The sequence below is a fragment of the Gopherus flavomarginatus genome, chromosome 18 (assembly GCF_025201925.1).
Source record: "Gopherus flavomarginatus isolate rGopFla2 chromosome 18, rGopFla2.mat.asm, whole genome shotgun sequence".
Taxonomy (NCBI): Eukaryota; Metazoa; Chordata; order Testudines; family Testudinidae; genus Gopherus; species Gopherus flavomarginatus.
Window position 1 is genome coordinate 7370553 of NC_066634.1, and position 23331 is coordinate 7393883.

The window sequence follows — 23331 nt, forward strand, 5'->3', positions numbered from 1 at the left end:
AACAGCAATATGTTCTCACTAAAAAAGTGAAACAAAACCAAACCAATTAGTACTAATCTCCTCCTTTGCTGGATGGGACTTTTGTAGGGTAGGCAAGACCTGGCATTCACTATTGTGGTCTGTAGAACAAGACTGGGGAATTTGTGCTTGTTTTTTTATTATTATTATTATTTATTATTATTATTATTATATTTTATTATTATTATTGATTTATTTATTTTATTATTTCTGCGGCAGATGTTATGAAGGAATTTATCCTCTACTGATCTCACATGAGAACTTTTCACTAACACAAAATTATTAAAAAAAAACCACTCAAATTCTAACTCACGATGTATTGTCTTGTAAATTCACTGTATTTCTGTTTCCAGCAATGCTGATTCAACGGCTACTCAGATGACAGTCACACGCCTTGTAAAGTAGAGACCAGCATAGGAGAAGTAAGCACTTAATGTCTCCATGAGTGAGCCTTGAAAGATCAGGCCATGCAGTAACAATTTCTGTACAGCTACTGCAGTATTTTTCTTCCCAGAGGGCTTCACAAACATTACAATCTCAAATATAAATTACTTCCTTGTACAAAGTACAAAGTACAATGCTGCTAGAGCAGGAATTTAACACTTCATTCACCTGAATGCTACCTTTAAACTCTGCCACTGGGTAATTGCTGGTAGTGAAGCCAGAGCAGTTATTTCCCAAAGTTATTTGTTAAGTGAGGAGTGAAAAATGAAAGCATTTTTCTTGGTGGGGGAATGGGTGGAAAGGGAGCAGGTGGGGCTGTGGATTTCTTGTTCTCCAAAATAGGAATTTAGAACTGTGCTCTGAAAACAGAGGGTGAGAACACAATATAGCTGTATACAGCAGTTCACCACATATACTCACTGGTTTGTTGTTTAATGAACTCCAGGATCATTTCATGGTGTCAGAAATGCTGAAAGAGAAAGAGACTGCAGTCATTTTGAGGTTAACTTCTGTGTTTGAAACTAAAAGCAGAGTCATCACTACCAGATGGCAATCAGAGGTTAGGGACACCATCCCTGCCCATCCTGGCTAACAGACGTTGATGGACCTATCCTCCATGAATTTATCTAGTTTTTTTTTTTGAAACCTGTTATAGTCTTGGCCTTCACAACATCCTCTGGCAAGGAGTTCCACAGGTTGACTGTGTGTTGTGTGAAGAAATACTTCCTTTTATTTGTTTTAAACCTGTTACCTCTTAATTTCATTTGTTGACCTCTAGTTCTTGTGTTATAAGAAGTAGTAAACAACACTTTCTTATCTACTTTCTCTACACCAGTCATGATTTTATAGACCTCAATCATATCTCCCCTTAACTGCCTTTTTTCCAAGCTGAAAAGCCTCAGTCTTATTAATCTCTCCTCTTGCGGAAGCCGTTCCATATCCCTAATCATTTTTGTTGCCTTTTTCTGAACCTTTTCCAATTATATCTTTTTTGAGATGGGGCGACTACATCTGTGCATAGTATTCAAGATGTGGATGTACTATGGATAAAGGCAAGGTGATATTTTCTGTTGTATTACCTATCCCTTTCTTAATTATTCCCAGAATTCTGTTCACCATTTTGACTGCCACTGCACATTGAGTGGATGTTTTCAGAGAACTATCCACAATAACTCCAAGATCTCTTTCTTGAGTGTTGAATAGAGGGGAATGATCACATCCCTCACTCTGCTAGCAATGCCCCTACTTATACAGCCCAAAATGCTGTTAGTCTTCTTGGCAACAAGGGCATGCTGTAGACTTATATCCAGCTTCTTTTCTACTGTAACCCCTAGGTCCTTTTCTGCAGAACTGCTGTCTAACCACTCGGTCCCTAGTCTGTAGCAGTGCACAGGATTCTTCCCTACTAACTGCAGGACTCTGCACTTGTCCTTGTTGAACCTCATCAGGTTTCTTTTGGCCCAGTCCTCTACTTTGTCTGTATCCCTCTGTATCCTATCCCTGCTCTTCAGCATATCTACAACTCCTCCCAGTTTAGTTTTCTTCTCCCTTAAAGCTCCAAAGACAACTGCCAACTACCGGAAGAGCAATGCTATTAATCTTGTAAATTATGCATCTCCTCACTTGAAGCAATGCCAGTTAAACATGAATTATGCACAAGCCCCCTTTTCCCCTCTTTCTCTTCTTTTCACCAACTGACCCCCAGTTGCCTACCCTTCCCATGTACACACAGTACCCTATTTTACATCAAGATATACTTTCCTATATATATTGCTCAGTGAAGAGAGAGAAACAATAACAGTAAACTTGGAAATTGCAGAGGTGCTTAATGACTTCTTTGTTTCAGTCTTCACCAAGAAGTTTGATGGTGACAGAACACCTAACATAGGGAATGCTAGTGGAAATGGGGTAGGCTTAGAAGTTAAAATAAAATTAAAAAAAACAAGTTAAAATTACTTAGTAAAGTTAGATGTCTGCAAGTCACGAATGAAATACAAGAAGTAACTTTTAAAAATCCAAAATCAACAGAAAATATAAGAAACTAATTTTAGAAATCACTTCCCCGGATTATAAATTACATTCACACATAGCTAGTTTGTGTACTCACCTCAGAATTCTCTCTGCAGACACAAATAAGCCCGCCAAAATCCGCTGAATTGTAAAAGCAGGTGAGGGCAAAGAGCAAATGTTTAAACAAGCACTCAGGAAACATGAGAGAATGAAACAAAAAAAAGAAAAATGCTGTGTGTTTCCGTGTGTGTGTCTGTGTGCGTAGAGTTTGTATCCTACCCCATTCAGGTAGGAGTTTTCTTCCCAGAATCCATAGGCCCCAAGATCTCTACACTGGCTTTCCAAAAAAAAAAAAAAAAAAAAAGAAAGAAAGAAAACAAGTTAAAAATTACTTAGAAAAGTTAGATGTCTGCAAGTCACCAGAGCCTGATGAAATGCATCCTAGAATACTCAAAGAATTGATAGAGGAGGTATCTGAGCCTTTAGCTATCACCTTTGAAAAGTCATGAAAGTCAGGAGAGATACCAGAAGACTGGAAAAGGGCAAATATAGTGCCCATCTATAAAAAGGGAAATAAGAACAACTCAGGAAACTACAGACCAGTCAGTTTAACTTCTGTGCCAGGGATAATAGAGCTAGTAATTAAGGAATTCATCCGCAAACATCTGGAAGATAAGGTGATAGGTAACAGTCAGCATGGATTTGTAAAGAATAAATCATGTCCAACCAATCTGATAGCTTTCTTTGATAGGATATCAAGCCTTGTGGATAAGGGAGAAGCTGTGGATGTAGTATACCTAGATTTTGGTAAAGTGTTCGATTCCGTTTCACATGGCCTTCTTATCAATAAACTACGGAAATACAACCTAGATGGGGCTACTATAAGGTGGGTGCTTAAGTGGCTGGATAAACATCTTCAGATAGTAGTTATTAATGGTTCACAATCATGCTGGAAGGGCATAGCAAGTGGGGTTCCATGGGGGTCTCTATGTTGGCATAGAGAGTATGATTATTAAGTCTGCCAATGATGCCAATCTGGAGGGGTTGCAAGTGCTTTGGAGGATAAGGCTATAATTCAAAATGATCTGGACAAACTAGAGAAATGATCTGAGGTAAATAGGATGAAGTTTAATAAGGACAAATGCAAAGTACTCCACTTCGGAAGAAACAATCAGATGCACACATACAGAATGGGAAGTGATTGTCTAGGAAGGAGTACTGCAGAAAGGGATCTAGGAGTCATAGTAGAACACAAGCTAAATATGATTCAACAGTATGACACCGTGGGAAAAAAAGCAAACCTGATTCAGGGATGCATTAACAGGAGTGTTGTGAGCAAGACACGAGAGGTCATTCTACTGCTCTACTCTGCATTGATTAGGCCTCAGTTGGAGGCACTACATTTCAAGAAAGATGTGGAAAAATTGGAGAAGGTCCAGAGAAGAGCAGCAAAAATGATAAAAGGCCTAGAAAACATGGGCTATGAGGGAAGACTGAAAGAATTGGACCTGTTTAGTTTAGAAAAGAGAAGACTGAGGCGGAACATAACAGTTTTCAAGTATCTAAAAGGGTGTTACAAGGAGAAGAGAGAAAAATTGTTCTCCTTGGCCTCTGATGACAAGACAAGAAGCAATGGACTTAAACTGCAGCAAGGGAGGTTTAGGTAGGACATTAGGAAAAACTTCCTAACTATCAAGGTGGTGAAACACTACAATAAATTGCCAAGGGAGGTTGTGGTAATCCCCATCACTGAGAGCAGGTTGAACAGACATCTATCAGGGATGATCTAGATGGTTCTTGGTCCTTCCATGAGTGCAGGGGACTGGACTTGATAATCTCTCAAGGTCCCTTCCAGTTCTAGTTTTAGTTTTTCTATGATTTCTATGATCTGATACTCAAACTATTGTGAAAAATAAAAGTATTTTTTGTATTCGAAAGCTCTAAAGACACATGTCTAATTCTCTCATTTCCACAGCTCTGTCAGAGCACGTTTCTGCCTTAAAGCTCTAATAAGAAAAGGTGAGAGTTTTTGGTTACAACTTGCCTCTTCTGAAAAATAAAATAAAATAAAATACACCCAAAATGAAGTGCTTGCCTCTTCTTAGCATTACAACACCGAACTCTACATTATGTGACAAGGAAATTAGTGTGTATCGCTCTCCTCTACACACTCAGCAAGATCCAGTTAATACATATCAATCTTAGTCCAATCTCTGTATTTGCACAAAACTCCTTCTAATCATATACCACTATTTTATGAATGAATTGCAATTTTTCCCCCATCTTCAGTTATAAAATATCCCTGTGATGCATCTAAACTTTAACTTTGGTCATTCCAATTACTCCAGAAACAATAAGTAACTTTAAAAAATTAAAAATCAGTAAAAATATAAGAAACTTATATTAGAAATCACTTCCCCGGATTATTAATTACATTCACACACAGCAAGTTGGTGTACTCACCTCAGAATTCTCTCTGCAGACACAAATAAGCCCGCCAAAATCCGTTGGACTGTAAAAGCAGGTGGGGGCAAAGAGCAAATGTATAAACAAGCACTCAGGAAACATGGGAGGGGCCTGGAGGAGAATGAAAGAGAAATTTTGTGTGTGTGTGTGTGGATTGTATCCTAACCCATCTAGGTAGGAGTTTTATTCCCAGAATCCACAAACTCCAAGATCTCTACATTGCTGTATGGGACTACAGAAAGTGCAGGGCAATGATGAATTGTCTCAATGCACAATCTCCCCTATAAAGATAAAGACTAATGAGCCCTCAAGGTGGCTATGCCTTGGCTTTCCAGCCATGGAAATATCCCAACATAGAGGGGCACTTTCACAGAGCTCAGGGCAGATGAAGTGTCAGTATCCCTCCAAATGAACACTTCAGCCCGGCATCCACAATGGTAGTCTGGCTCACTCAGGAGCCTGTGTTGTGTCTCCCTGTAACAGGGCTGGGCTTATCAATTAAGTCCCCAGGTAAAACTTCCCCCTGTCCCTAGCATCCATTTCTGGTGGGTGGTCCATTCAAAGAGCAGCCCTTCTTCCAGCAGATACTAACTGAGACCTCCGGGCAAGTCAACTTTACAGTTCATCTCTTTCCCCGGTGACGGATCCCAACAAAATATAGAAGTCTACCATCCCCAAAAAAGAGCCTCCAGCCCACTCCAGGCCTCCATAGGCCTTACACCTTTGGATCAAGATTTCCAGTGCCTTTATCCCCCCTATCTTTGGGGGGTCTGAGGGTCATGCCACCCTCTTGGCTGACTAGTAGAGGATCCTGTATCCTCCCTCTCCATTGAGTTCCAAACCAGGGCCCCACAAGTGGCAGTGAGATCAAGGAGGGCCCCAAGGCTGCCTCCTGGTCCACTTCCTGCTACTTACTTTCCTAGTTCAAGGTGCAGTGGAAGTGTCACAGACAATCACAATCCAGCAAAAGATGGAAGGAAGGGTTCCGTAATCCTTAAAGACAAGCTAGTCACTCCTCTGTGGCCTGATCAGCAGTGGCTCCAGGCACCAACATGCCAAGTGCATGCCTGGGGTGGCAAGCCATGGAGGGTGCCCTGCCATTCCCTGTGAGGGCAGCAGTCAGACAGCCTTCGGCAGCTTGCCTACGGGAGGTCTGCCAGTCCTGCAGATTTGGCAACAATTCAGCAGCAGGTACACCGAAGTCAGGGGACCGGCGGACCTCCCACGGGCAAGCCACTGAAGACAGCCTGCCTGCCATGCTTGCAGTGGCAAAAAAGTTAGAGTGGCAGGCAGGCTGTCTTCAGTGGCTTGCCCGTGGGAGGTCCGCCGGTCCCCTGACTTCGGTGTACCTGCTGCTGAATTGTTGCCAAATCTGCAGGACTGGCAGACCTCCCGTAGGCAAGCTGCCGAAGGCTGTCTGACTGCTGCCCTCACAGGGAATGGCAGGGCACCCTCCATGGCTTGCCACCCCAGGCATGCACTTGGCATGTTGGTGCCTGGAGCCACTGCTGATCAGGCCACAGAGGAGTGACTAGCTTGTCTTTAAGGATTACGGAACCCTTCCTTCCATCTTTTGCCTGGGCCTGATGTAGCTGCTGTTTTCCACTTCCTTCCTCTCAGCTGTCTGGCTCTTTTTTCAAACTCCCCCTCCATCTACAACTGGTTCTGTTGGTGTGATGGAGCAGGGCCACCTGAGTCTAGAAGTGTTCCTTAACGCATCTGTCCTAGTGTGGAGTTTCTATATCTCCATCTCACTCCCCTTCAGTGGTATGCGATAGGAGGAATGCAGGAATTTTGATCATTATTCATTCCTACTGGAATGTCTAGCTGAAATTTCACGAGTTAGCCAGAAGCATAAATGGTACTCAAAATGTGTGTCTCTCAACTTCACATCCTGAAGGCTGACACCCTGTTACATGCACCTCTGCAAATTTGTATATTTCAAGGCCAGACGGCACTGTTGAGATCATCTAGTCTGACCTGCATAGCGGGACAGAGAACCTCTCCCAGTCATTTTTTCATCAAGCTGATAACTTCTGGTTGAACTGTAGCATCTCTTTGAAAAAGACATGCAGGCCTATTTTACTGATGGCAAATTCACCATATCCCTAGGTAATTTGTTCCAAGTGTTCGCTACCCTCACTGTTGAAAATATCACCTTATTTCTACTCTGAATTTGTCCAGCTTCAGCTTCCAACCAGTAGCACTCATGATTTTTTGATCCTAAATGAAAAAAAACCCGTCACCTATCAGAAATCTTTTCCTCTAGCGGGAGGAAATGTGATGTGAACCCTGAGAAGTGTTATGAACTTCAGAGGTCAGTTTTGAAAAATGTGTCGGACAAGAATGGACTTTTGGGACAAACAGGGTCAAGTGGTTTCCTGAGGCATCTTTAGGGAGAGGTAAATGCAAATTCCCCTCCTCCGGGTATGCACAAAAAAAAAAAAGCCTTTTGAAGTTACAACCTGAGGCAGGAAGAATTTTCTGCTGATATTGTGATCCTAAGACTTAGGATCAAAGACCCAAGTTGTATAAAGGAAAGACTAATTTATTCATGGATCTGCTAGTTCTAAGCTCAAGTTATTGTGAGCTCATAACCACAGGAAAACCGCTGTATGCATTTTGAAGCGCTGATCATCTACCGGAGCCCGAGGTTGAAGTTGGAGCACCCTCTAGTAAACTTGTTTGCCTGTGGGTAGGTTGTTTCAATATGTTTTCTCTGTAATGCTTTCACCTTTAGAAAAAATGTACTTGCTTAGAAATGACTGTGTGTTATCGTGTGGCAGTGAGCAATTACAACTTTTCATAGCCTCTAGGAGAAAACAAAGTGTAGATGCTGGCCTCTTAAGGCAATCTGGCCTCCTGCTGGGAATAACACAGTGTAGTCAGAAAAATGTGCAGCATTAAAATACTCTGGTCAAAAGAGAAACAGTTGGGGAGCTGTGAGCCTAGAATGAGAGTCCTTGGGGAACCATGAAGGTGGACTATAGGTGCAGTTGCCCTGAACAGTGACATAGGGCCCTAGAGTTTTTAGATAGGGAGTTTTGAGAAAATAAATAAACAATGTGAATGTGAGCTGTACTCACACACTAAGAGAGAAGCAGATAGATGTTAAACAGCTGGAGACCATTTCAAACAGTTCCAGACAAACATGGATTTAGCCTTGAAGTTGATCAGAGGCAGGGATCTGTGCGAAAGAAGATGCTGTTTGAGACATTGAGATCAGGGAGGGGATCACGCTATCAAGGGGTTGGGGAACTTGTAGCCCATAGGCCTAGCTTGCCTTTATTATATTCACTGACTTGCCTTCATTATACTCTGCTTTTATTATATTCAGTAGTAATGCAAGGAACCTACAGGCCTGTGGGCTGTAATACATTGGCTTCAGCAGTCAGCATAAGTCTTGAAGCCTATGAACTTTGTCACAAGTAAATGACCTAATGGACACCCTTAGTTTTCAGGAACTGGGAATACAGTGTGAGGGGGAATTTTGTCCATAATGACATTGTGACAGGTTCGGCCACAGAGGTCCCCTTCAGACTGTCACATGATCCGCTGGGGTAACACTGAGAACAACCCTCCTGCCAGAACGGGCGCCCCTCCACTTCTGTCTTGCAGAGCTAGGCACTCCAGCCAGCTCCAGCACAGACCCAGAGGTTGGGCCACGCCCCTCTGCAGTTCACAGAAACTGAGATTCACTCAGCCCAGGAGCTTCTCAGTTAACAGGGACTTTCCCAGCACCCACTGTTCAGCCTTTCTGGGAGCCTGAACCCCAAATAAATCCATTTTACTCTGTATAAAGCTTATACAGGGTAAATTCATAAAATGTCCACCCTCTATATCATTGATAGAGAGATATGCACAGCTGTTTGCCTCCCCCAGGTACCACTTACTTACTCTGGGCTTATTAATAAATAAAAATGATTTTATTAAGTTTAAAAGGTAGGATTTAAGTGATTTCAAGTAATAACAGACGTAACAAAGTAAGCCCCAAAGCAAAATAAAACAAAACATGCAGAGCTAAGATGATTACACTAAGAAATCAGTTACAAATGTTAACTTCTCACCCAAGTTGTTTTTTCAGGTAAAATCGTTCTCAGGTCAGATGCCTCTTCTGACCTGGGTTGAGCCTGTTCTCACCCACCCCTGTGGTTACAGTTCTTTTGTTTCTAGGTGCTTGCAGGTATCTCTGTGGGGTGGAGACACTGTCTCTTAAGCCAGCTGAAGACTCCTATTGTTTGCTTTCCCCGCTTTATATTGAACTTCCCTAAGGCGGGAAACCTTTGTGTGAAATCCCCGCCGCCACTTGGGAAAAGTACCAGCTTCAAGATGGATTTCAGTACCAGGTGATATGGTCACATGGCTCTGAAAGACCCCAATCTCCATCCTTCCTGGGTTGGCCCACAGGTACACAGGGAGGTTTGCAAATAAACAAAGCCATTCACAACACATTGTTTCTGAAGCACCCTTAATGGCCATCACTTAATCTGTCTACATCAGTTAAAAATATAAGACATAAACTTGTATAACTTCAGATATAAGAATGATACATGCATACAAATGGAAAAATCAAATTAATCACGTTATAACTTTTCCAATGATATTTTACATGAGACCTTTTGCATAAAGCACATTCCAGCTATGTTATTTTTATAAGCATATTTTCATAAATCATATGGAGTGCAACATCACATCCTCCTCCTGAACTTACTGACAAATCTTGGACACTGTCCATGGTGGAGGCAGGACATGTAACATTCCTGTTTGTCTCTGGTTACACGCCCTCCCTGTACCTTTTAACCCTATAATGTTATTCATAGGTGTTCTTATAAAGTACTGGGTTCCTTGTTGCCTGAAAACATGTATGGATGTAGTATTGCTAGCAGAATGCAGATAGAAATAGCTGTTAAAGTGTAGGTGACTTGGCATTCAACCACCAATGCCATGAAGCGATGTGCCTCAGTTTCCCCAAATCAGGTCTGTTACCCATTTTCACAGGCCTTACCATTAGCATCAATTCCTTTGGCTTCACACAGTTTAGCTTGCTCAGTGTCTTTTGCGTTTCCCATTCCCTTTGTGTACCATGGTAGGTGTTTAGGGTGACCAGATAGAAACTGTGAAAAAACAGGAACAGAGGTGGGCAATAATAGGTGCCTATAAAAGAAAAAATTCCCAAAAAACAGGACTGTCCCTTTTAAAATGAAACATCTGGTAACCCTATAGGTGTTCAGACACAGATTCTCCTGTCTCCTTGGTGAAGGCTCTCAATCCATATATGTGTTTGGGGTTTTGGCAAGGAAAAGGTGTATTGCAATCATACCTGTCCTCGGCCCCTCTCTCTGCTTGTGAGGCTTCCCAAAGGCAAAGTTTCCCCCTCTCCTGCCTTGAAGAGACAGGGTTAGTTTTTACAAGTATAGCAGGAACAACATTTCCCCTTGTGACTGAAAATCACTGCTGCTGCCACTGTAACCCCCTGACAGGATTATAGTCTGTTCAGTTGTGCAGAACTCATCATATGTTAGCTCTAGGGTTACAGGGGAACATGCCACAGCTGAAGGCCCATTTCTGTAGATGGAGTAACAGTCAGGTTAGACCTCACATGCAAGGGCTATGACTGCAGAAGGGGAGAGACTGGGGCTGCCTTATGCCCTGGTGGTCCGCAATTACTGAAATGGCTCCTTTGAACTAATAGCAGCCAGCACAACTTAGAGCAGCACCCACACTGCTCTAACTTGTATCAAGATGGCCCCAGGATTGGGGGATCATATAGATGGCTTAACACCCTCTTGGCAAGTCCCTTCCTTGAGTCACACACATCACTCCTTGCGCCCAACTCAGGATCTGGGCCTATCATGCTAAAAATTATGGATCTGAGTCTGCTCTGACTTCCATGGGTGTAAATCACTGTTTTGCTTTACCTCAGCAGCTGAGATACACTGTCCCACAGCTTTTATAGGCAAATGAGCTCCAACTGGTTGTTATACATCACGCTGCAGATGAAGCAGGTTAAGGATAATAGGCTAATCAGCATCTTGTTAGCACATCGCTGGTGTCTATTAGGAACCTAGTTCACCTAATCTTTAAACATAAAAATGGGTTAAATTGACTAAATAATTTATTTTTTTGGGAACTATTTTTCACTGTAGAAGGATCAGTTGCATGATTAATAATGTTAATTTAAAAAATGAAATGAATGTGCCAAACTCCACTAGTACAACCCATGACCTGAGAGTGAATTTATTGGTTCCTGGTTGGGAATATTGTGACAAAACATTTTTTTCATCCGAAAATTCCGATTAATCAGAATCAAAACTTTTTATGGGAAAGGGATGATTGTGTGAAAAGTATCACTGGGGAAGAAATTCAGGGTGTGTGTGTCCTAGAATAAACCACCATATTATGTCACCTGCCTGGGATGTGGGACACCCAGGCCCAAAAGAGGCAGACTAAGGTCTCAAACTCCACCAAGAGGGTATTGGCTATTCTGGGTCTGTCTCATTTTTTATGAAAATCTGGATACGTCTCAGATTCATCCCATTGTTACACAAATGTTCAAAACCCACAATTTTTTGTGGGATAGAAATCCATTTTCCAGCCAGCTCGGCTCTTGATTCTCTGCTTGGTATTACTACATGGCTCTGCAGTATGGATTTCTCACACTCCTGTACGATGTAGTTAGGCAGACATAGGTCTGTTGTGTAGACCAGACCTCAGAATTAAAGTGGTCTTAATTCAGTTTAGCTTAATTCTATTACCGGAGAATTCCATCTTGGTAGGAGTGTCAGGAAGATTGGATAACTTTATGGAACAGGGGTGTGGATAAAAAATTAGTTTATATTAATAATATAATTTATACCTTCAGTCTAATTTTGGTCCATAATACAGTAGACTGTAGTCCCAACATATGGTTATTAATGAGATATCCAAGTTTTTTTAAGTACATCAGAAGCAGGAAGCCTGCTAAACAACCAGTGGGGCCCCTTGACGATTGAAATACAAAAGGAGCGCTTAAAGATGATAAAGTCATGGCAGAGAAACTAAATAGATTCTTTGCTTCAGTCTTCACGGCTGAGGATGTTAGGGAGATTCCCAAACTTGAGCCGGTTTTTGTAGGTGACAAATCTGAGGAACTGACACAGATTGAAGTGTTACTAGAGGATGTTTTGGAATTAATTGATAAACTTAACATTAATATGTCACCAAGACCCGATGGCATTCACCCAAGAGTTCTGAAAGAACTCAAATGTGAAACTGTGGAACTATTAACTAGGGTTTTTTTAAGCTGTTCTTTAAATTGGCTTCTGTACCCAATGACTGGAAGATAGCTAATGTAACGCCAATATTTAAAAAGGGCACTAGAGGTGATCCCGGCAATTACAGACCGGTAAATCTAACGTTGGTACCGGGCAAATTAGTTGAAACAATAGTAAAGAATAAGAGTGTCAGACACATAGAAGAACATAAATTGTTGGGCAAAAGTCAACATGGTTTCTCTAAAGGGAAATCGTGTCTTACTAATCTATTAGAGTTCTTTGAAAGGATCAATGAACATGTGGACAAAGGGGATCCAGTGGACATAGTATACTTAGATTTCCAGAAAGCCTTTGACAAGGTCCCTCACTAAAGGCTATTAAGTAAATTAAGTTGTCATGGGATAAAAGGGAAGGTCCTTTCATGGACAGAGAACTGGTTAAAAGACAGGGAATAAAAGATAGGAATTAATGGTAAATTCTCAGACTGGAGAGGGGTAACTATGGTGTTCCCCAAGGGTCAGTCCTAGGACCAATCCTATTCAACTTATTCATAAATGATCTGGAGAAAGGGGTAAACAGTGAGGTGGCAAAGTTTGCTGATGATACTAAAGTGCTCAAGATAGTTAAGACCAAAGCAGACTGTGAAGAACTTCAGAAAGATCTCTCAAAACTAAGTGATCAGGCAACAAAATGGCAAATGAAATTTAATGTGGATAAATGTAAAGTAATGCACATTGGGGAAAAATCACCCCAACTATACATATAATATGATGGGGACTAATTTAGCTACAACAAATCAGGAAAAAGATCTGTTTGCCTCTAAAGTGCCCCTGGGTCACTCTTCCTACCATTAATGCCAGGTTCTCGGCTGTGGGGGGGGGGGTCTATTCTCCTCCTGTGACATCCTCCTTTGGGGTATCAAGGAGTGTCCCAGATTGACTTGCCTTCAGATCCTGGCATGCAGGTTCACCCTCCTCAGGAACTAGCATGTGTCCTTCAGTGGTCAGCCCAGACTGAGCTGCTCTGCAGGCTTTTATACCTGTTCTCCAGTTGGAACATGCCCAGCAGAGCTTCCAGGGCATGGCTTCCTCTGCTAGGAAAGAATGGTTAACCCCTACAGTACCAGTGGGGGCCACTCTGCCCCATCACACCCTACCTTTTGCAGTGTGAAAGCAAATCATGTGGCCTATTATCTCTTCTCTTATGAGACTGAAATAGTCTCCTTTGATCAGTAGTCTGTCTTGCTTAATACTAAACCTATGTCCTAGAACTGGAAGGGACCTTGGAAAAGTCAGTGAGTCCAGCCCCCTGCCTTCACTAGCAGGAACAAGTACTGATTTTTGCCTCAGATCCCTAAGTGGTCCCCTCAAGAATTGAACTCACAATCCTGGGTTTAGCAGGCCAATGCTCAAACCACTGAGCTTTCCCTCCCCCCTACCTGTCAGTAAAACTGTGGACAACCATTATTATTACTTATTTGTACTCTCATAACATCTAGGAGCCTCAGTAATAGCACTTTCTAGGTGTTGTATATTATTTATTAGGTGAGTTACGGTAGGACCTAGGATCTGCATCCATGACCCAAGAACCCACAGTGTTAGGTGCTCTACATTATTTATTAGTTGTATTATGATAGTGCCTAGGAGCCCCAGTTATGGAACAGGACCTCATTGTGCTGGGTGCTGTACAAACAGAACAAAAAGACAGCCCTTGCCTCAAGAGGATTGCAATCCAAGTAGGACTACAGATGTTACTATTCTACACATCATGGCAACTGGGACCTCCATGACAACAACAGAGATGGAACCCAGATCTCTCCCACTCTATAACATAGGCACCTGCTGCTTCAGCTAAACAAATGTCTTCAATAGCTATAAGATGTATAGGGCTTGTGAAATGCAGTTGAATAGTTTTGATTCCATTCAACAGAAGGCACTGGTGATACACACACACTTGCAAAATCATTAAAATATTCTGTCTCTGTTTTCCTTAGGATTACAGCCTAAATTCTAAGTGTAATGAGATCTTTATACATGCATCCAATGAAGTAAGTATTCACCCATGAAAGCTCGTGCTCCACAACGTCTGTTCGTCTATAAGGTGCCACAGGACTCTTTGCTGCTTTTACAGATCCAGACTAATACGGCAACCCCTCTGATATTTTATACATACACAGATTCAGGTATATAATGATAGTATGTGCACTAACCATAGAGCTTTCCCGGGAACCACAGAGGAGAAAGGAGCAGAATGTGGGGCCGCTGGGTGCTCCCATGATGGCAGCTCCCATTCATGATGGGAACTCTGGGATGCACTGTGCCTCTGGAAGATTAAGCCTGACATAAGCTTCTTATTTAAAAACACAAAAAGCAATTCCAGAATAGAGCTTCACTCCAGGATTTATTCACCCATTGAGCACAGTTTTTAAAGCAGTTATGATGTGTACTATTACATTGGAAATTCACATCCTTCTGGTAAGTTGTGTGATTTTTTTTCCTTTAGGTATTTATGTGTGTGTGTGTGTGTGTGTGCACGTTATACAGCACACAGGGTTTGGTTTTGCAAGATGCTGAGCACTCTGACCAGATCCAATAAAGCAGCTGTAGTCAATTGAGCTATTCATGTTTTTCAGTGCTTTGCAGGGCCAGAGAGTTCGTCACTTTTCAGGATCGGACCTCTCATACATTTCATAACGTTTTGTCCATAGCAACACTTAGGCCTGGTCTACGCTACGAGTTTATATTGAATTTAGCAGCATTAAATCACATTAACCCTGCACCCGTACACACAACAAAGCCCTTTACTTCGATATAAAGGGCTCTTAATGTTGATATCTGTACTCCTCACCAATGAGGGAAGTAGCGCTGAAATCAGTATTGACATTTTGGATTAGGGTTAGTGTGGCCGCAATTCGACGGTATTGGCCTCTGGGCGCTATCCCACAGTACACCATTGTGACCTCTCTGGACAGCAACTTGGATGCACTGGCCAGGTAGACAGGAAAAGCCCTGCAAACTTTTGAATTTCATTTACTGTTTTCCCAGCACATAGACAGGAAATATTTATACATACAGAGAACATGAGAAGGTGGAAGTATGTATACCAACAGGAAGAATCTAATCAATTGAGATGAGCTGTCTGTGTGTTCCATTCTGTGCATCCGAACAAGTGAGCTGCAGCTCACTAAAGCTCATGCTGAAATAAATTTGTTAGTCTCCAAGGTGCCGCAAGTACTCCTGTTCTTTTTGCGGATACAGACGAACACGGCTGCTACTCTGAAACTTGTTTTCCCAGCGTGGAGCGCCGATCAGCACAGGTGACCATGCAGTCCCAGAATCAAAAAAGAGCTCCAGCATGGACCATACGGGAGATACTGAAGCTGATCTCTGTATGGGGAGATGAATTTGTTCTATCAGAGCTCTGTTCCAAAAGACAAAATGCCAAAGCATTTGAAAAAATCCCCAAGGCTATGATAGATAGAGGCCACAATAGGGACTCAACACAGTGCTGCGTGAAACTTAAGGAGCTGAGACAAGGGTAATGGAAAGCCAAAGAATCAAATGGACGCTCACGGAGGGAGGGAGGGAGGGAGGGGGGACTGAGGACTTTAGCTATCCCACACTTCCTGAAAACCATTTGCATTCTTGGCTGAGCTCCCAAAGCCTGAAGGGTCAAAAACATTGTTGCGAGTGGTTCAGGGTGTATGTCGCCACCCCATCCGCACCCCACCCCATGAAAGAAAAGGGAAAAAATTATTTCTCGACTTTTTTCAACATCACCGTATGTCTACTGGATGCAGCACGGAGTCTGAGTGTAGCAAAATCCTTTTAATAATGAAGGGAAACTGTGTGGCATTATGTTGGGGAAACACCACAAACCGGATTCATAACACAAACCATGAGCAAAAGACAGTCGCCCCCCCCAAGTAAGTTTGGCAGTGTCCTTTTCCCCTCAGGGTCTTACGTCCAGCAACTGAAAAAGTCACCCAAAGTCCCAAAAGTCTCTTGAGTCCAGCAGCCCCAAAATCACCTCCACCAGCTTTCCCACAAGCCGCACCAGTCATCCCGCAAACTGCTCTGCTAGCTGCTCCACAATAAATCTTCAGGCCCCCCACAGCACTCAGTGATTTCAGCTCTTAGTTATTTTAGCTCTTTAGTGATTTCAGCTTGCAGTAGGTGAGCCTCAGTGCTGGTGCACCATCAGCCCAAAGTGAATTCAGCTCAGCAGCCTGTAACTAGACTCCTAATGGAATCAAAATTAGCTCTGATATTCTACAATAGAGAGAGAAGGAGGAACAGTTGGTATTTCAGGCCTTCAAAAGGGGCCCTTACCATCAGGTACAAATACCTGTTCCCAGCCTCTCTCAATTCACTGAGTTTTGGCAGGGCCGCCCAGAGGATTCAGGGGACTTGGGGCAAAGCAATTTTGGAGCCCCGTTCCCATAAAAAAATTGCATTACTAGACAATGCTATATTCTCCTGGGGGCCCCTGTGGGGCCCAGCGCAAATTGCCTCACTTGCTCCCTCTCCATGGGTGGCCCTGGGAAAAATAAGCCTTTTGCATCTCAGCACAAACCCAGTTTTGAGAAAACTTCTTTACAAGGTATCACTGGTTCTCAGCATCAGCTAGTGCTAAAAGGCACTAAAGCTCATTAAAAGGGTAGGACATATATTTTAGTCAAAACTTTTTCTGGATCGAAAACTAGGGGTTTTTAAAAAGCAGAAAATAAATCATGGACAATATCTGCTTTCCTTCAAAATTTGTTGTGGTTTAATTGAAAAGCTGAAATTAGTCTGCCAAAACCTGAATATGGTTTGGAGTTTCAGAAATGTGTGGCCAAATATTTGCTGCTTGCTGTGTTTGATTGTTTAAAGAAACAATAAAAAACTTCTGCTTAAAAAAAAAATCCAAATCTTTTGAACTACCTCAGCTTGTGACCAAATGCCTGAGTCCATCCAGTCAGAGATTTTTCCAGGTTTCTGATACTCTGCTGGCTTCCTTGACTCATATCTGTCTCCATAACTTTGGGTTCATTTAGATTAGAACATAAGAACAGCCATACTGGGTCAAACCAAAGATCCATACAGCCCAGTATCTTGTCTACCGACAATGGCCAATGCCAAGTGTCCCAGAGAGAGTAAATCTAACAGGTAATAATCAAATGATCTCTCTCCTGCCATCCATCTCCACCCTCTGACAAACAGAGGCTAGGGACACCATTCCTTACCCATCCTGGCTAATAGCCATTAATGGACTTAACCTCTGTGCATTTATCTGCTTCCTAGAGCCTGGCTCCATGAAGTCTCTCACAAACTGGAGACGGTTACTGTGGGTTTGTCTTTAGTATAGCTTGTGTGCATACTCCACGAACTGAGCATTTGAGCTTGTTCCAGAATCTGGGATGAGCCTATGTTGTGAAAACTGAAATGCTCAAAATAGGACATGCCTGTGAATGGATACAGAGTGCTAAAATTAAATTAACCCAGGGGTTCTCAAACTGGGGGTCAGGACCCCTCTGGGAGTCATGAGGTTATTACTGGGGGTCGCGAGCTGTCAGCCTCCACCTCAAACCCTGCTTTGCCTCCAGCATTTATAATAGTGTTAAATATATAAAAAAGTGTTTTTAATTTATAAAGGGGGGAGAGTCACACTCAGAGGTTTGCTACGTGAAAGGAGTCACCAGGACAAAAGTTTGAGAATCACTGAATTAACCTCTCTCAAGTCTCTGGGAATGCAGGGGAGGTGGAGGGAGTCTCCTTTGGTAGGGTTGAGAAGGATATGATGTGATCCATCCCCCAGTGGCTAATTTTAAATGAAGCTACCCTCTCTAAACATGAATCTCCCTATGGCACTGAAATTAAATATGGACTATAATTTGGCATTTGAGAAGTGAAAGAGATGGTAGCCCTAACGGAAAAGCTAACAGCTTGGCTCTTCTGTAAGCCTCAGACTGCTGAGGGCCCAGGTAATCTTCATCCAAGAATATTAAAGGAACTGGCACATGAAATTGCAAGCCCGTTAGCGACAATTTTTAATGAATCGGTAAACTCGGGTTGTACCGTATGACTGGAGAATTGCTAACATAGTTCCTGTCTTTAAGAAAGGGAAAAAAAGTGATCCGAGTAACTATAGGCCTGTTAGTTTGACATCTGTAGTATGTAAGGCCTTGGAAAAGTTTTTGAAGGAGAAAGTAGTTAAGGACATTCAGATCAATGGTAATTGGGACAAGTTACAACATGGTTTTACTAAAGGTAGATCGTGCCAAACCAACTGATCTCCTTCTTTGAGAAGGTGACAGATTATTTAGACAAAGGAAATGCAGTAGATCTAATTTACCTCGATTTCAGTAAGGCATTTGACACGGTTCCACATGGGGAACTATTAGTTAAATTGGAAAAGATGGGGATCAATATGAAAATTGAAAGGTGGATAAGGAACTGGTTAAAGGGGAGACTCCAACGGGTCGTACTGAAGGGTGAACTGTCAGGCTGGAAGGAGGTTACTAGTGGAGTTCCTCAAGGATCAGTTTTGGGACCAATCTTATTTAACCTTTTTATTACTGACCTTGGCACAAAAAGCGGGAATGTGCTAATAAAGTTTACGGATGACACAAAGCTGGGGGATATTGCTAACACGGAGAAGGACCGGGATATCATACAGGAATATCTGGATGACCTTGTAAACAGGAGTAATAGTAATAGGATGAAATTTAATAGTGAAAAGTGCAAAGTCATGCATTTAGGGATTAATAATAAGAATTTTAGATATACATTGGGGACACATCAGTTGGAAGCAACAGAGGAGGAGAAGGACCTTGGAGTATTGGTTGATCACAGGATGACTATGAGCCGCCAATGTGATATGGCCGTTAAAAAAGCTAATGCGGTTTTAGGATGCATCAGGCGAGGTATTTCCAGCAAAGATAAGGAGGTGTTAGTACCGTTATATAAAGCACTGGTGAGACCTCATCTGGAATACTGTGTGCAGTTCTGGTCTCCCATGTTTAAGAAGGATGAATTCAAACTGGAACAGGTTCAGAGACGGGCTACTAGGATGATCCAAGGAATGGAAAACCTGCCTTATGAAAGGAGACTCAAAGAGCTTGGCTTGTTTAGTCTAGCCAAAAGAAGGCTGAGGGGGGATATGCTTGCTCTTTATAAATATATCAGAGGGATTAATATTAGGGAGGGAGAGGAATTATTTAAGATTAGTACCAATGTAGACACAAGAACAAATGGGTATAAACTGGACACTAGGAAGTTTAGACTTTAAATTAGATGAAGGTTTCTAATCATTAGAGGAATGAAGTTCTGGAACAGCCTTCCAAGGGGAGTAGTGGGGGCAAAAGACATATCTGGCTTTAAGACTAAGCTTGATAAGTTTATGGAAGGGATGGTATAATGGGATAGCTTAATTTTGGCAATTGATCTTTCATTATCAGCAGATAAATATGCCCAGTGGTCTGTGATGGGATGTTGGATGGGATGGGATCTGAGTTACTGCAGAGAATTCTTTCCCGAGTGCTGGCTGGTGAGTCTTGCCCACATGCTCAGGATTTAGCTGATAGCCATATTTGAGGTCGGGAAGGAATTTTCCTCTGGGGAAGATTGGCAAAAGCCCTGGAGGTTTTTCGCCTTCCTCTGCAGCGTGGGGCATGGGTCACTTGCTGGTGGATTCTCTGCAGCTTGAGGTCTTCAAACCACAATTTGAAGACTTCAATAACTCGGACATAGGTTAGGGGTTTGTTATAGAAGTGGATGGGTAGGGTTCTGTGGCCTGCTTTGTGCAGGGGGTCAGACTAGATGATCATGTTGGTCCCTTCTGACCCTAAAGTCTATGAGTCTATGGGTCTCTCATTTATGTCCAGGCGCCCCTGGTTAACCTCAGCTAAAAGAGCAGCCAGGAGATGACAATGATGGCTACCAGTCATAATGCACGTCGTACGGTGACAGTGAGCTGAGCAGGCTCCATGCTTGCCGTGGTATGTCATCTGCACAGGTAACCCAGGAAAAAAGGCGAGAAACAATGTATTGTTCTTGCTTTCACCGGGGAGTGGAGGAGGGATGATACACAATCGACTGTATAAAATTGATTTCTAAAAAATTGACTCCTATACATTTGACCTAATTTTGTATTGTAGACATACTCACAGTGTGTGTGTGAGAGAGACTGTGTGTGAGTGTGTGTGTGAGAGAGAGAGAGACAGAGGCAGTGTGTGAGAGACGCAAAGACAGAGTGTGTGTGTGTTGGCTGCTGGGGAACTGCATGAGCACAGTGGCACTCACCAATCTGAAGGCGTTCAGACCACAGCAGCTGCCAGCAACTCCATCTAACTCCAGAGCCCTGTCAGCCCTGTCAGAAGTGCCCCCTTCTCTCGCTCTGCACAGTCCCGGGAGCAGCTGGCCAGCGGCTCCAAGGCAGAGGGCAGGAGCAGTGCGGCAGCAGAGCAACAGGGTGAGAGGCACCTAAACACAAATTGCCAGACGTGTGTGGCTTTGCTAATCAAAGTGCACGGGACTTGATTGACTCTTGTGCGGCCTTGCGGGCCAGCAGCTTAGCGGGAACACTGACAACAATTCTCTGCAGGGCCGTCTTTAGGATTTATGGTGCCCTAGACGGGATTATTAAACTGGTGTCCCTATGCCTGTCTTGCTCTTAGCAACACAAACATAAGCCTACACTACTGGAAAACTTGCCACATGCATGTTATTAAAACCAGTTTAACTTAATTAAGCACACTGTAATGCTGATGTTCCAGCACTAAAGAACTAGCATTATTGAAAAAGTTCTGATTTGACAGAATGATGCAAATAATGTATTTTTTTAAATTTGTCAACATTTTATTGGAAATTGATATGAAGAGGTATTGAAACAAGGATTAGTTTTTAGTTATGTAACCTGCCTGCCTCTCTGAGTTGGCAGCAACAAGGGCCGGGTTCAGTATCCAGGGGTTCCATTTCATAACACAATGCATAACCAGCTCGAGCCCCCACTCAGTGACCTGGGACACTTACATACCACACCCCTCTGTGCTCCTCTAGGAGGCAATACTTCCCCTCTCGCAAGCACGGAGTCTGAGTGTAGCAAAATCCTTTTAATAAAGGAAGGACACAATGCGGCATGCCATTGGAGAAACACCACAAACAGGATTATAACACAAACCATAAACAAAAACCCACCTCCAAGTACGTTTGGCAATGTCCTTTCCCCCCTAGGGTCTTAAGTCCAATCACCCCAAAGTCCAACAACCCAAAAGTCTCTGGTCAGTGCCACCCCAGAATTCAAGAGTTTATCTGCAGATTTTTACCCTCCCCAGCCTGGGTGGAAATGGGTGGGGTAGTCCACACAGGGTGTTAAGGGGCACTTCACATGGGCCAGGGCCAACTGCTCCACCTCTCCGTGGAGTTCTGCTGCAGTCTTCACCATGACCAGCTCCACCACACCAGCTGTGCCACTCCTCCAGCTGTCCCTGCAAACTGCTTCACTCCACTCACTGTCCCATAGGCTTCTTCAACATGCTGCAAACTGCTCTGCTCTGCCAGCCACTTAACAATAGGCCTTCAGGCTTCCCCACTAGTTAACACAGCACTCAGTGATCACAGCTCAACTCTTTCAGTGATTTCAGCTCTTAGTAGGGGAGTCCTGGTGCTGGTGCACCATTAGCCTAACATGAATTCAGCTCAGCAGCCTTTAGATGGATTCCTAATGGAATCAAAAATAGCTCTACTCTTTAACAGTGGGGAAAAGAGAATATAAAATTGCTGTTCCAGGACAAACACACCAATCCACACTCACCCTCAATTCACTGGGTTTTGGAACCCATGTCCCTTGTCTGGCAAGTGTCATTTAACTCATATTGAGACATCTCTGTCATAAAGTGGTCTCGTAGTTCCTCATTCACATAATCAGGTGGCAAAACTTTATTTATCCTGCCCCAAGAACAAAGAAATTGGGGATCCCAGAGCTGTCAAAATAACCATCCCAGGCTGCCTTGCTGCGTGTGCTCATGCAAATATCTGAGACGTCACACTTCATGACATTCTTTCCGCACTTCCCATAATTCACCACCAGATGTCAGGGTAGGGCACATCCTGACTCTGCTTACAGTTATAAGCAATCTTTCTGGCTTTTTTGGCTGCAAAATTAGTAATAATGTCATCACATGACAAAGACAAAGTGATGTCTTGTTCGATTGCAAGAATAGCAAGACCAGTCAAGTGTTCCTGACTCATTGTAGAGCGGAGATAGTTTTTCATGAGCTTCTGTTCTCCTGATGCTATTGTTACAGGAATTGTCAGTAGAATACAAGTGGCAATGTACACATTAGGATATGTGTCAACAAGTTTGCTGGTATGAATAAACTGTACAATGTCCATCATCGATTTTGCACGTGGCAACAACTCAATTCTTCTTACAGTTCAAGTCCATTTAAATCAAAACGATCATCATGCTTCAGGAGGCTCTCTAGGTCAGGGGATCCCCAACACGGTGCCCACAGGCGCCTCTCAGTGCACCTGCATACTGGCTGGAGGACGAGCATCTGCCAAAATGCTGCTGAATTTCGGCAGCATTTCTGCGCCGACGCCTCTGGATGATACCCCTTGCCACCGACAAGCAGCATCATTCAGAGGCGTTGCCACCAAAATACTGCTGAATTTTGGCAGCATTTCAACGGATGCTCACCCACCACCATGGTCCTTCATCTGGCGGCCGCCAGACGAAAAAGTTTGGGGACCACTGCTCTAGGTTCTTGCACTTTGTCATTAGTTGCTCTTGTTTTCCTATTTCGTTGAATTTAGTCCCGTTCAGCCCGCTGCCAGCTGAGTGAATGGAACCCCAGGCCGACAGCAGGTTGAGTGGCTCAGCCGGGGTTTCAGCCACCGGCTTGCTCATCCAGCTACCGGCCTGGGGTTCTTTGGGAGTCCCCAGGCCAGCAGTGGGTGCTGAGTGAGGCTGGCAGCCGGGACCTCGGGTAGCAATGGGGCAGCAACCGGAACCCCAGAGCAGTGGTGGGCTGAGCCGCTTAGCCCACTGCTGTGTGCCATCAAAAATCAGCTGGCAGACCACCTTTGGTACATGTGCCGTAGGTTGCCAACCCCTACTCTATACACTAGTAAGAGGATGAACATATTACAGTTGT

The 23331-nt window shown here is 43.3% G+C and overlaps 1 protein-coding gene across 1 annotated transcript in view; it reads right to left on the bottom strand.

Annotated features, from left to right (window-relative positions):
* LOC127036941 (butyrophilin subfamily 1 member A1-like) overlaps positions 1 to 23331 on the bottom strand; it is a 225033-nt gene that overhangs the window by 85079 nt on the left and 116623 nt on the right. The window lies entirely within an intron of this gene.